Source organism: Pinus tabuliformis, chromosome 6, assembly GCF_031772625.1.
Source record: "Pinus tabuliformis cultivar Carrire ecotype Pingquan chromosome 6, CPIR1, whole genome shotgun sequence".
Taxonomy (NCBI): Eukaryota; Viridiplantae; Streptophyta; class Pinopsida; order Pinales; family Pinaceae; genus Pinus; species Pinus tabuliformis.
The window spans coordinates 2,039,104,474-2,039,120,090 of record NC_142292.1 but is presented as its reverse complement, the minus strand read 5'-3'; the positions used below and the strand labels follow the sequence as shown (position 1 = coordinate 2,039,120,090).

General features: G+C 38.5%; 1 pseudogene; it reads left to right on the top strand.

Annotated features, from left to right (window-relative positions):
- The first annotated feature begins 13,295 nt into the window (after window positions 1–13,295).
- LOC149267431 (putative glucuronoxylan glucuronosyltransferase IRX7 pseudogene) lies at window positions 13,296–14,729 on the top strand (annotated as a pseudogene).
- The last annotated feature ends 888 nt before the right edge of the window (window positions 14,730–15,617 follow it).

Here is a 15,617-nt window from a genome sequence, read left to right as displayed (position 1 = left end):
TTGGGTCCCTATAATACTAGTGATTACCCCATTACTATTGTAGTTATACCCCTTATTTATATTGTTGTGCCCCTATTACCCCCATATTGTTATTTCTGTGCCCCATAGAATCCCTCTATTGTTATTTTTGTGGCTTTATATTATTATTGTTAGGTCGGCTAGATTATATTGTGACTCCTTAGACTCCTATATATAGAAAGGAGGTTTTGTCATTTGTATCATCCAAGAATTGTTCATTTATGTAATGTAAAGGAGGTTGCCCCCTCGAAGAGGCTGAATTCTAAGGCGTGGATTTATCTTTTCTATCTTTGCTTGAGCTGGTTTCATAACAGTAACACGCTATTCATTAAGCAAATAAATGTAGTTGGAGCATTAGTTAATCCAAATGGAACAATAACAAACTTTTAATGCCCATACATGGTCCTGAATGTGGTCTTATAAATGTCCTCCTCTTTGATGCGTACCTGATGATATCTAGATCTCAAGTCGATCTTAGAGAACCCTTTGCTCCCTTTAGCTGATCAAAGAAGTCATCAATCCTCGACAATAAATATCTATTCTAGATGGTCACATTGTTCAATTACCTGTAGTCAATGCATAATCTGATAGTACCATCTTTCTTCTTCACAAAAAATATCGGAGCACCCCATGGTGATACACTCGGCCTAATGTACCCCTTGTCCAACATTTCCTTCAGCTACAACTTTAACTCAACCAACTCAAGTGTGCTCATCTTGTAAGGTGCTTTTGATGTTGGAGTTGCCCCTGGCACTAACTCAATAGAAAACTCTACCTCCCTGTGGAGTGGAAAATCTGTAATATCCTCAGGAAATACATCCTAAAACTGCTGCAAAAATGGGTACCTGCTTACTACATCTGCATCCTCAAATCCTTACCCTTATCACTAGAAATGTGTACTGCAAACAACATACACCCTTTCCAATGGCTACACTTTGCTTGCATAGTTTTCACCATCCTAACTGATATGGCTTTCTTCTTTACTTGTAAGACTCTTGGTTCCCCATTGTCATCAACACACTCAATGGATTTGTCATAATAGTCTACCTTGGTTCTATGAAGATACAACTAATCCATGCCCAAAAACATATTGTATGATCCCAACGGTAATACATTCAATTGTGTTGTTATAGGCATACCATTCAAATCAAATGCACAAGATCTTACCCAATGATGAAATCACTTCTTAGTACCTATAGCTAATGACACTAACAAAGACTCTGCATGCAGTTCCTTACTCAAACCACACTTATCCACCAAGTTAGGACTAACATAGCTATAATTAGATCCAGGGTCAATCAAAATAGAAATAGCATGACCACAAAGTTTATCGTCCATCTCAATGATATATGCCTGATGCTCTGCCGGTTTGTTATCCAATGTTGTAGAAATACGTGGAATACTCTGACAAACATCCCCAACAATCGGTGCCTCCTACGCATTTTATATCTGAGGTCTACCACCTTGATTCTGTAGACAATGTCTCATGTGATTATCTTTGCCACAAGTCCAACACTCTATGGGCTTCCAACCTGTCTCCTTGTTCTATTCTCCTGACCGGAAAACCTGTCCTCTATATGATGTATTGAACTTCTTAGGCGACACAACATTCTCCTTGTTACGTGTGTCATGTGGTCTTACTCACTTCTTGTCCCAGTTTCCTTTTTTCTTTGCATTACCTCTCCATTCTGGCTTAGTCTCAATTTTGCGCATCGATTGTTCAAAGCAATGATTTAGTTTTTGGATGGCCTCCTCCAATGATCTAGGCTCATTGAACTCATTGCTATCTTTGAATGCAACCGGTAATCCACTAACAAATCTTTGAATCTTAGCCTTCTCCTCCTTGAGGTAAGGCACATACCTCAACAACTCCAAGAATCTGCTAGTGTACTCATCATCGATCATGGATCCCATCTTTAGCTCATAGAATTATTTCACCCTGTCATCAAAGTATCTTTCTAACAAATACTTCTTCTTGAATAGCCTCTCAAACTCACTCCAAGTCAAATCTTCCTCATTTGTACCTCTAACATTCTTCACGTATTCCCACCAAATTTACTCTTTTCCTTTGAGACTGAATGTAGCCACTCTAGATTTCATGTTCTCTAAATGGTCATGCAATTTGAAGAAATTCTTCATGCCTAGCAACCAAACCTCCGCGCCTTGTCATTTCTTTACCTCTAAATCCAAAGTAGGTGGCTTTGCTTTCTTAAACTCATCTGGAAAATACCCCTTATCACTCCTCTTGTAAGGATGATATCAATGACAATCATAGTACTTATCTGAATCAGAACTAGAATCATACATGTGTCTATCCCCTATCCTATCTTGAGTCTCCAACAATCTACCATCTTTGATTGTGTCATCTCTATCTAATCTATGACCACCATGCGATTTACTACCATATGCCCCATTAGTTTTATCCTCCTGCTCATGGCTAATCCAAAGTAGTCCCCGTCGTTGCAAACCTGACAAGCTCTGAAGTATGACTGCATTTGCCTCTACTAACATTTCCTGTGCCTGTATGATTCTGCCATTATCTTCCTTACAACTCCTTATTTCTTCCTTTAAACTTCTCAGTGTAACTACCATATAAGAAGATTTCCCAACACCATACTACTCTTAGTATTCATAGGGAGAGTCTTTGTAGTCAACCATCTTGCTAGCCATTTGATATTTCTTCCTGCAAGGTATATCATGTCAATTAAACCAAATCAGAATAAACCAACATACCTTAGTATAGCTTGGGGAGGATACCTTGTCTGCAAGATCAAAAAATCAATGTGGTGCATGTATAACATAATCATGATATCATATAGAAACATAAAACATAATCATATGACCATGCAACCGCCATTCTGGCTGGGATCCAGTCATCAATGCATGACCTCAACAACAACACACATCATGACCTCAAGCATGACAAGTACCATCATTACGTCACTATACACTTAACCACATGCAAACATGAACAAGCATAAGCATCCACACATATGCATAAACACATATGATCAAGCATGAATGAACGATACTTGAAATCAAACCTTGCAAGAATGATACATGCAACAAAACATACAAGAATGTAACCAAACATGTAAGAATGTGACCAATCATACTACCACGATACAAGTAAGCAACATAAATGAACATGTAACCAGTCATACACTCACAATGATGCATTCCACAATAACAACCTCAAATTTCACATGACGACATCACTACAACCATGAACAACATCATGCAAATGCAACAAGTGCATGGAATACAAGGGTGAGAGACACACATGCAACTGACATGCATGCATGACCAACACATAACCCATCCAGTCCGAGGGGTGAACCATGCTCTGATACCATTCTGTAACACCCTCCTCCCACATCTACCCGAGCAACCAGACAACTGGGGTAAACATCTGACAAAAGGCCACTATGATATGATTCGACCTCCTAAGTCACAATAATTAAGTGGAATCGATGGGAACACACCATACAAACATTCAACATCAGCTACAGGACCCTCAGGAACCAATCCAATACTTTAAAAAACTTTCCCTCGGGTCCTACTGAACTTTTCGACAACTTAAACCTTAGTCTCTCTCATGCTATAGGCATGACAGTGTCCAGAAACCCAAAGTCACTCTCACAGGCTTGCCTGCTAGTGACCAGAGACCAAATCTGTTAGTGTTGTGCTAGCGACTCTGGGATTTGAGCCACTTTTTCAGGCCCAGAGCCCAGGTCATTGCCCATAATTGAACCATCTCTTGAGATCAGTAAAATCACATGGAAATGACAGTACTAAAGGAAATACTTGAATCAGACCTTGACTGGACCCCTACTAGCCATGATAGGCATTTCATCAAACATATCATGCAGATGTAATCTACACGTATAAATAACAGTTCTAAGCATAGGGGTCTCATACTTAGATGAGAATTCGTAAGAACCATTGGTGTCTCAACACATCAACTGCCATTCCATCAATCAGGTCATAGATACATTGATCATTCAATTACAAGTAAAAACATGATGAAATCCATGAATAGCTGCTATCATAAAACATATACATAACAAAAATAATAGGGATAGAAATGAAATTATAGCCATCTAAACCACATATAATTCTGTATAATACTCATAAAAATACAAGGAGAAATAAACTTTCATTAATGATGCAAAATCCAAACCTACGATGGGGCTTCCATGTTCCACTCAAACATAGAATGGTTGAGCCAAATCTCTCTTCAACCATTCACCCCCGTGCCATATTCCAAGCATTAATGTGGGATTTCATAGCACACATCAATCAAAGCTCATCCAAGGCTTCTAAAGGCCATCCACCTCAACCCATCAAACAATGATTCCACCAACCGGTCGGACATCACAAAAACCATTATTGGATTGGTCTCCATCCAAGTCTTCCAAGGCTTCCAGAGCATTTGTCCAGCCAAGGCTTCGAGGACTAGTAACTTAAACCACAACTTATATAGGGCTTCCAGAGTGTTTGTCCAATCAGGGCTTCCAGGACTAGTAATTCAACCCACCAAGGGCTTCTAGACCTTTTTTCCAACCAAGTCTTCCAGAACTAGTAACTCAACCCAAGTTGTTACAGGGCTTCCAGAGCATTTGTCCAACCAGGGCTTCCAAGGCTAGTAACTCAACCCAAGCTAAAGAAACATGAGAGCCAACCAAAAACAAACAATGAAAGTAAACCCACAATCACCATGGCTGTCTAGGAAATGGCAAGGCTAGGCAATCCACTATTAGTTCCGGCCATCCTCCATGCCAATGACAAATCATAAACAAAAATCCACATGCATATGCTATGCATGCTAAAACTAGAGAAGGAAACATATATGCAACTCGATACCTGCAAGAAAATATGATGTAGTTGTTGATCTCGATGCCTTCTTGCACTTTCTTGATCTTCCTTTGCCTTCTTGCTCCAAGAATCCAAGTATGCCACACCCTCCAAGAGTGCTCCAAGAAAAATATTAAGTCTCCAAAATTATGAGAGAGAGAGAGAATAATGGGAGAGCTCCAAAATTGAACTGACAAAAGGTTGCCAACTGATCCTTAGAAACCTTTTTATGAATGAGGCCTCTATTTTCTTCATTTTCCATTATTTTCCTTCATTTTCCTCCTCACATGAAACCTGTGATCTTTCACTTCTTTTTTTCCCTAATTTCCATTATTTTCATAAATAAATGTGCCGAAAATGTCAATTTTCCTTTCCAAATCCTTAGCCATTTCCTTTGCCAATTTCCTTAGCCATAAAAAATCACAAGTCACCCCCATCACTAGGATTTTTCCCAAAATTCAACTTGGAATAAGTGTCCCATCATCCATGGTTATTATTTTTCCTTTTATTAACTTTCATTACATGGAATTTTCACCAGGGATATTACAGAACCCTCCCCCTTGGGGGAACACCATCCTCCGTGTTCAACAAAACTTATAACCAACAAAGCTACAATAAGAAAAATATACTATTGATGGAGCTTGATAGCTTAACTCGATGCAGTATTTACAATGATCAACCTATTGAGAATCAACCAACATGAAAACATAACAACATAACATCATAATGACATGACACCCATACCGCTTATTGGATATTTACAACACAACTCATGGCGGTATTTACATCCATATACATATGTACATAAACCAACATCACCAAACATATATCAAAACATATACCAAAGCATATACCAAAATCACACCAAAACACCAAGACAAAATTTATTTGCTCAACCGAAAACAAGGAATGATACATAGGTGCATCTGATCTGCCATCTTCCATGTAGCTTCATCGGGCCCAAAGTGCTTCCACTGCACCTTAACTTGCTCGATTGCTCAATTTCGGAGCATGAGCACCTTTTTCTGTAATATACACCGAGGCTCCGACTGGAATTTTAGGTCCCTATAATACTAGTGTATTCCTTCATTGTTATTGTCAATGTAGCCCCTTATTATTATTGATGTACCCCATAGAAGCCCACTATTGTTATTGTTGTGCCCTTACATCTCTGATTAAATTGTGACCCCTTAGACTCCTATGTATAGAAAGGAGGTTTTGTCATTTGAATCATCCAAGAATTGTTCATTTATGTAATGTAAAGGAGTTTTTCCCCTTGAAGAGGCTAATTTTGAAGTCATTTATATACTTGTTCTTCTATTTTGTGAGTTGGTTACATAACATTTGGTATCAGAGCTTTGGATTATAGGGTTTCACTGCTTCAAACAGGCCATCGTGGAATTTTTACTATAACATTTTTTCTGCGAATTTTCAGAATCTAAAATTAAAACTCATTTGAGCCAAAATCGTGATGAAGTTGGTGTCCAAATTTCAGATCTTGTCTCACTATATTTTCTGAGATATGATCCAAGGAAGTTAGGGTTTTTACAGGCTCCCGAATTCCATCTCAAACTGGCGACCTTGGGAAAATAGTCATAACTTTCTCTCTAAACATCAAATTCAAATTTTGTAAAAATTAACAAGTAGAGGATGGACTTTATTTTGTTGGATATCGTTTCCAGGGATGAAGATCGAAACAATGACACATGGAACTTCGTACAATTTCTCTCTACTGAACCATTTTATAATTGGGCCATCGTGGGAGATTAGGTATAACTCTTTCTTGGAGAATCCAATCTCGATCATACTTATGGGGTTGGAAGGAGAACTTGAAGGGCTACCATAGGGCGAAATTTCAGACCTTGAGGATCTGAATTATAGAGATACATCAGATTCAATATCGAACTCCTACAAAGCGAAAAAAAAAAGTGTGTAGTTTTTAAAATTTGTATAAGTTTTGTTTGAAAAATTAGTCTGAAGTGATTCAAAGGGAATAGTGAAGCCTAATTATCATTAATTTATGCTCCGAAGAAAGAAAATGGAAACACCTAGTAAGCAACCCACAATCTCCACTATGAAACATGAAGAAGAGGAAGAAATGCAACATGATATATCAAAATTGCGAGACCAAATGCAACAAATTTTGCTCTCGCAAAAAGTAACAAAAAATGAAATGGAAGCCATGATGAATGTTAAGATAGATGGTATAAAAAGGAACATCAGAGTTTTGAATGATGGTTTAAAATCAAACATGGAAGCAATGATGAATGTCGAGATAGAGGGGTTGAAGGAAGGTTTGGCAAAGTTGCTAGAAGAAAGGCATCCCAGTGGCGATAAGGAAATCCATGAAAATCATGATGAAGACAAAAGGAATATCAATCATGATTTTAGAGACTCCAATGTGGAGTTTAAGAACCACCACATTCCAAACATAGATATAAGGAATTTTGATGGAAAGGATATTGTAACTTGGATACTACAGATGGAGCAATATTTTGATCTACATGATGTGCAACCCTCAAAAAAGGTATGTATTGCATCTTTATATTTAGAACCCAATCAGTTTGTATGGTATAGATGGATTTGTTCTCGTAAACCACTTGTCACCTAGTCATTTTTTACAGAGGAAATGATAACACATTATGAAGATACAAAGAGCAACACCTTCTTTAGCCAATTGATAAATCTAAAACAAAAGGGTTCAATGGCGAAGCACATTGAAGACTTCCAAAAATTGAATATAGGGTAACCGATATTCTAGAGGAGCATAGGATTGATGTATTCATAGGGAGTTTAAAAGATAACATCCAACATGAGGTTTGCCTTTGGGAACCTGATTCATTGGAGAAGAAATTCAGGGTGGCAAGAAAAGTTGAAAGAAAAATTACGACAAAAAGGAAGTCTACCACTTACAAGTATAAAGATGGAAGTGTTGTTGGTCCTAATATTCCACAACCTACAAGTTTGACACCACAACAATTGGAGGAAAAAAGAGAAAAAAGGATTTGTTACAGTTGTGATAACAAATACACTAAAGGTCATAAGTGTGCTGAGAAGAAATTATTCTACATAGATTGTGAAGAGGAGAAAGAAAAGGAACAAGAAACATCAAAAGAGGAGGATATATGCCAGGAACCAACCCCAAGGAAAGAAAAAATGTATCCGACCATATCTTGTAATGCATTGGTGGGAATTACCACTCCTTAAACTCTCAAGATAGAAGGACATATCAAGAAGAAAAAGATAATATTATTGATTGATTCAGGTAGTACCCATAATTTTATTCATTGTAAGATAGCCAAGGAATTGAATTGCTTCCTATATCCAGCACCAGAGTGTCAAGTGATGATTGCAAATGGAAGAACCATAAATTTATCTGGAAAGTGCCATAATATCAAGCTATCCATGGGATAATATGTATTGAATAGTTCGATTCTTTCCATTCCAATGGGGGGTGCTGATGTTGTAATAGGAGTCCAATGGTTACAATCTTTGGGTACAATAGATTTTAATTTTTAAGAACTTTTCTTGAAATTTTTTTGGGAAGGAAAGAAAATTGAATTAAGGGGTATCGTAGTGAAACCAGGAAAAATAATTAGCTCTAATAGCATGACCAAGCTTCTAAAGAAAAAACAATGGGGCGTAATTGCACAATTTTGTTCACTAGAGGTTCAAACAACAAAATCGTCTATTTCTCCAAATCTCCAAAAAGTCTTGGACAATCATTCCAAGGTATTTGAGACTCCCAAAGGCCTCCCACCTATTCGTGATATTATCATGCCATTCATTTGATTCCAGGAAGTGTTCCTCCAAACATCAGGCCTTACAGATCTCCATATGCCCAAAAGAGTGAAATTGAATATATGGTTGCAGAAATGCTAGAGGATAGTATAATTCAACCTAGTCAAAGTTATTTCTTTGCTCCAGTAGTATTGGTGTAAAAGATGGATGGATCATGGTGCATGTGTCTGGATTATAGGGAGCTCAACAAGCTCACTATTAAAGATAAATTTCCCATTCCTATCATTGATGAATTATTGGATGAATTACATGGAGCAATTTACTTCACCAGGTTGGATCTTCATTTAGGATATCATCAAATAAGAATGAAGACCGAAGACATTCTAAAAACATAATTTAGAACCCATGAAGGTCATTATGAATTTTTGGTCATGCCTTTGGGCTGTACCAATGCACCTTCTACATTTCAACGTTTGACGAATTCCATTATCAAACCCTTCCTTAGAAAATTAGTGTTAGTATTTTTTGATGATATACTAATCAACAACAAGTCTTGGAAGGATCATGTTTAACATGTTGATAGGGTGCTCAAACTATTGGAGGAGAAACAATTATATGAAAATCATCCAAATGTTTCTTTGGAGTACAGGAGGTGGAATATCTGGGTCATATTGTATCTCATGAGGGTGTTAAGGTAGACCCTAACAAAATTAAAGCCATTAAAGAATGGAAAATCCCCACATCCATAAAGTACCTGCAAGGATTTCTCGGGTTGACAGGGTATTATCGCAAGTTTGTTAAGAATTATGGGAGAATAGCTACACCTCTAACAACATTATTGAAGAAAGATGCATTTTCTTGGACTCAAGAAGCAACTAAAGCCTTTGAAAATATTAAAGAGGCAATGTGCCAAGCATCAGTCTTAGCTATGCCAGACTTCACAAAAACATTTATTGTGGAGTGTGATGCCTCGAGAAATGGAATTGGTGTTGTCTTAATGTAAGAAGGAATACCAATTGCTTTTGAAAGTCGTCCAATCAAAGGAAAGTATTTGCACAAAGCTATTTATGAGAAGGAAATGTTGCCAATACTACATGAACTTAATAAATTACGATCTTACCTAATAGGAAGACACTTCAAGGTAAAAACAGATCATGATAGTCTTAAATAATTTTTAGAATAAATATTATCTTCTGAAGAGTAGCAAAAATAGGTCACAAAGATGTTGGATTATGACTTTCAAATCATCTACAAAAAAGGGAAGCAAAATGTTGTTGCAGATGCACTCTCAAGAAAGGATGAGGATGTGGAAGCATTGCTTTGTGCCATTTCTATTATCCTGTGATATCCCTTCCCTTAATAATAAATAATAAATAATAAAAATAATAAAGAATAATATAATAATAAAGAATACAAAATACAAAATAAATAATCATAAATAATAAATCATAAATGTTAAATAATAAATGATATTTAAAAAATATACAAGAAAATAAATAAAAATAAAAATAGTAATAACTATACTAAAGCTCTAAATAAGAATAAATAGAAATAAAACAAAGAAAACAATAAAAAAGCAGTAAAGCTATCAAAAAGAAGAAAATAAAACAAAAAAGCTAAAAATCAAAAGAAAAGTAAAGAAATAAAACAAGAAAGCTAAAAATCAAAGTCGCATGTAGACACATGGAGTGTGTGCATGTGGTTCCCATCCAATGTTTGCTCTATTTATTAGATGGCGAGGAGGATGAGAGGCATTCCATCTTTCTGATATTCTATCTTTCATTCTCTTGGGAGAATGGTGTTCTAAGACATTGGAGTCACTGGCATTAATACGTTGATTGAGGGCTCGGGGGTGGCCAGTTGTAACAAATCCTTGCACAATTGAGCCTATGGTCGGGTGGAGAGTCGTCCCCAAAACCTTGTTGCGGTAAGCCTACTTCTACCATAGGTAAGCACTATTCATAGTTTTATTTAGTTTATTAATTACATGTTTATTTGGCTAGGTAAGTGCCACTCTGATTTAAATTTAATGTTAATTAGAAAAGTTAATTAGATATTTATTTGGACTGTTACATATGGTATCAGAGCAGGTTCAACCCTTAGGGCCTATGGGCATCTAAATATATATATATATATATATATATATATATATATATATATATAGATATATATATATATATATATATATATATATATATATATATATATATAGATTGTTGGAATATTTAACTTGACTTGTTTTTGAATGTTACAAGATGCTTATTTTCCTACGAGTAATTTCCACGACAACTAAACTTTGGAATCGGGGTTTCTAGATTTCCACAATTCTGAGTGCAGATTTGTTTTCATTAATTCGTTAGCCATTTTTAACAATTGTTTGCAGGCTCTGCCCCAACATAAACTGAGTGGTGTGTATTTTATAATAGGCATCAGATAAAGCTCGTTTATCATAAATTTATATATTGTGGTTCTGAAGGATAATTTGTTTCTGCGATCATTTTTGTCTAGGAATTTTTTATTTTTATTTTTGTTTGTTTATTTAATTCAAGTGGGTTATGAAGTGGATTGGTGTGAAGAGGTAATAGTAATGGTGGCCACCAAGATGATGAAATGGATGCCATGGCCTGTTCTATCTACTCAGAAATTTCAGCCGGGTCTTGTTCTGCATGAGCTTGAAGGGTTGTGTCTTAATGGTGGCTCGGACAAGTTGGTTCATATTAAATGGAAGGGGTCGAAGGCAAATTGGGCTCTAGGTTCAGAAGTGTTGAGAGAAACTACACTGCTATACGGACCGTTGGGGATGAGGGCACTGTGGAATGGAATGAGAGCTTTGATCATGTCTGTATTTCTTTCTTGTTTTATTTCATCGGTGGGATGTTGCCTTTGAGGTCATCAATGTGAGTGCTCATTGTTCTTATCATGCTTTGGTTTTTGTAGAACAATTTTTTCTTTAGTGTTGTGGAATTGATGTCTGGGTTCATATGTGCCATCTATCGATGGCAAGTAAAATGCATGTTTCTTTTCATTGGATTCAGTTGTACATACCCACAATTTCATGACTGGATGCAGTTGTGTATACCCACAATCTCTTCTGATTGAATTCACTTGTGTATAACTGCAATTTCTTTTGATTGACTTCAGTTGTCTATACCTGCAGCTTCTTTTGATTGGATTCAGTTCAATGTGATTGCAATTTCCTTTGATAGGATTCACTTTTACATGCCTACAATTTCATTTGATTATATTCACTTGTATATCCCAGTTTAGCTCAGTTGTATACACCTACAATCTGGTTAATTAGTTGTTGCCCATGCATGTGCATATTTGTATTGAGTCTGTTTGCAGAATGATTCTGATTTTTGTTGGTCCACATTGTGAGATTGTAAAGTAAGATGCATTCGTTCTTGAAAAGATTAATTTCAGAAATGAATTGTCACAGAGACCTATATATCAGAATCTGATCTGACATGCATGTCAAGATGCAATCGAATACCTACTCCATAGTTTAGGGGCCTTTTAGGGTGGATTCATCTGGAATGTTTTTAATTAAATGTGGGAAATATAAGTTAGGTTCCCTCTTCAATCCCTATTTAATGAAATCTGACACGCTCTTTGTTCCTCCGCAACCTGAAATCTGATCGTTCTTTCTCTGCATATGGTTGTAAATCCCTCCTCGACATCCCCAGATACCCATGTTCATATTAGAAAGCACTGGCTGGATCATGGAATTTCGGCTTCTTGTTATTCTCATGGCGGTATTATCGACGGCGGTGGATTTTGCAAGTCAGGGGCAGATTGGTAGTCCTTCATACTGCATGTATAGCATCAACCGGGCATGCAACCGTCTAGGGTTCAAATTCATTCGACATGGGGCGAAGTTGGTAGGTGGACTGTTAAAGAGCTGATTAGTTCATGCATGCCTTTACTATGGAGCTGAAGACGAGAATGTCAGGCTTACCTTGTGTCCCTGCATTTGTGTTGGTGTACATGCACTTAGACTAGCTGTAGACTAGTTGTGTTGGTGTACATGCACCTAGATTAGCTCTAGTTAACTTATTGCTTGCATGCATGCGGCACATGTCCACATTAGCATAAGATAAGGCACACTTAGCTTTAGTTATTGCATGCATAACTAAGCTTAACTTAGTTGCTTTTATGTATTTATTCTAAACCTCATATTGTAGAATTAACTTTCATTCTTTTCTCAATTCTTGCTCGCTTTCTTCCTTGCCTTGCAAGCTTGTTATTGTTTTGCAGATCTAGATCTATCTGTGTTTCTCAAAAATCTTACATGGTATCGGAGCACAGGGATTTGTAATCAGTGCACAAGAAATTTTATTTGCAGGTTCAGAAGATTGAAGCAACAACAAAGAATGGAGTCTAAATTGGAGTTTCCACAATCGGCAATTCTCACTCCATATAATTATTTCGAATGGAAGCCAAAGATTCAACTTCATCTCAGAAGTAGAGGCTTATTTCGAATAACCATGGAAACGGAAGTTGAACCAACATCGACAATGGAGAAATCAAGATATTTCAATTGCATGGACGAGGCCTTCGGCATCCTATGTTTATCTATTTCTCCGGAACTGCTATTTCATGTTGAATCACGTTCAAATCCAAATGAGGTATGGAAAATTTTGGAAGAATTGATTGGAAAACAGGATGAAATGCTTAGAATGATAAACGATTCGATCGCAATCTATAGAAATCATCGTGAAAGCTTTAGCTTAGAACCGGAGGACCCTCATGTCGCCAGCCTGTACGCCACCAACTACGTCCAAGGTCTCCACGAAACCGACGGTGGTGACCCTAACCAGTTGGAGGGCACCATCAGAGGCACTGTCTACACACCTGGCTGTGCAAACGTTGCATGCACGGGAAACGAGCCAAAGAAGGATAACGTAGCAGCCATGGCCGCGTCCCTCGCAACAGGATCCGTGCTACAAGTCGCGGCCATGCTTCTCCAACCAACAAAGCTCAGCGTCACGCGTAGCTCCTCCAGGCTATCGTCCTCGTCCTCACATGTCTCAACGGCCTTCAGATTCGAATCCGCGAACTATGCACTGGTGTCCTGCTCCTTGCAGGACGACGTCAAGGAATTCGCTGAGAAGTGCGTCGACGCAACCAAGAGATTGATCGGGAGGAGATTCAGCGACCCGCCGGTGCAGGCGGACATGAAACTCTGGCCTTTCAAGGTTGTTTTAGGGCCCGGCGATAAGCCCATGATCGAGGTTGACAACAAGAGGGATTCTTCAGATCAGAGACCGCCTCGTGGGAGGCCACCAGGAACTAGTATTCCCAAGCAACAGCAACCCATGGGCGAACCGCAAAGTTTTACCACTCAAATTTCCGTTCGCAGGGGCGGCGTTTGTGCTGAGCATGCCATGGAGGACGTTGCAATTCGTGATGGGATACCGGAGTTCCTGCAGAACTCTATAATCCTGCAAACCTTTGGCGTCAAGGGCAAGCACCGTTGCCAGGACGTGGAACACATACAGATTCCTCCTTACGTTGCCCCCAAGCCAATCGAAGCTCTGTGGGCTGCTGCGCCTCCGAAGGCTAAGCGTGATATTTGGGTCTTTTTCAGAGGAAAGATGGAGATTCATCCAAAAAATATTAGCGGCCGTGTATACAGCAAAGGTTTGAGAACAGTGATATGGCAAAAGTTTGGGCGCAACAGGAGATTCTACATAAAGCGGACGCGATTCGACGGATACCACACAGAAATCCTGCGCTCAGTTTTCTGCCTCTGCCCGTTGGGGTGGGCGCCCTGGAGCCCTCGCATAGTGGAATCCGTGGCCCTGGGCTGCGTCCCCGTCATCATCGCGGACAACGTTGCCCTGCCATACCCAGACGTGGTTCCATGGGCGAACATCTCGCTGTCAGTGCCTGAGCGTGACGTGGCGAAGCTGGGCAAGGTGCTGGAACGAGTCACGGCCACGAACCTCACCGCCATACAGAACAATCTCTGGAATGACACCATCCGACGGGCTCTGCTGTTCAATGAGCCACTCCAGCGTGGCGACGCTACGTGGCAGGTTCTACAGGGTCTGACACGTAAGCTGAGCAGGTCGTATCGGAACAGGTCCACGTCAGTGTTACTCAAGTAGAAAGGGTTACATGTACAACGATGCAGCTGGTTTTATGACAGACTATTAGCAGTCACATGCAAAAGAACGCCACGCTAGATTGACATGCTTCTCATCCCAGCCTAGAGACTTTTCAGTTTTTTCACTCGGGGTGAAGGACACAACTGCCTAGCAGTTGTCTTTTCTCTATTTTTGCATTATATTTTGAGGGGGGTTTTCTTCCCACTGGGTTTTCCCTCTTTCTTTCTTTTTTTTGCATTGTATATGGGTACCTAAAATGGCCGTGTTGCCGGGACCAATTCATTATTGCATCACACTCACCTAAGTTATGCTTAAGGGGGGGTGTTGGTGTACATGCACTTAGACTAGCTCTAGACTAGTTGTGTTGGTGTACATGCACCTAGATTAGCTCTAGTTAACTTATTGCTTGCATGCATGCGGCACATGTCCACATTAGCATAAGATAAGGCACACTTAGCTTTAGTTAGCTTTAGTTATTGCATGCACAACTAAGCTTAACTTAGTTGCTTTTATGTATTTATTCTAAACCTCATATTGTAAAATTAACTTTCATTCTTTTCTCAATTCTTGCTCGCTTTCTTCCTTGCCTTGCAAGCTTGTTATCGTTTTGCAGATCTAGATCTATCTATGTTTCTCAAAAATCTTACAATTTGGCAATAGAAAATAAGAGCTTACTCGCAGTGCCAGTTTTGCCACCTGCTAGGTTAAGGATTTGGCATATAACCAAGCACATGCATAACTCCCTTCATCGGCGAGCCATCTATCTCATTACCTTATGGTGAGACAAGTTTTATTATGATGTTTTATGTTCACTACATTTGTTCTTAAACAACATGTAGACTGTCAATTCATTTACATTTTTTTTTTAGTGCAATTACTTTCTCAAGC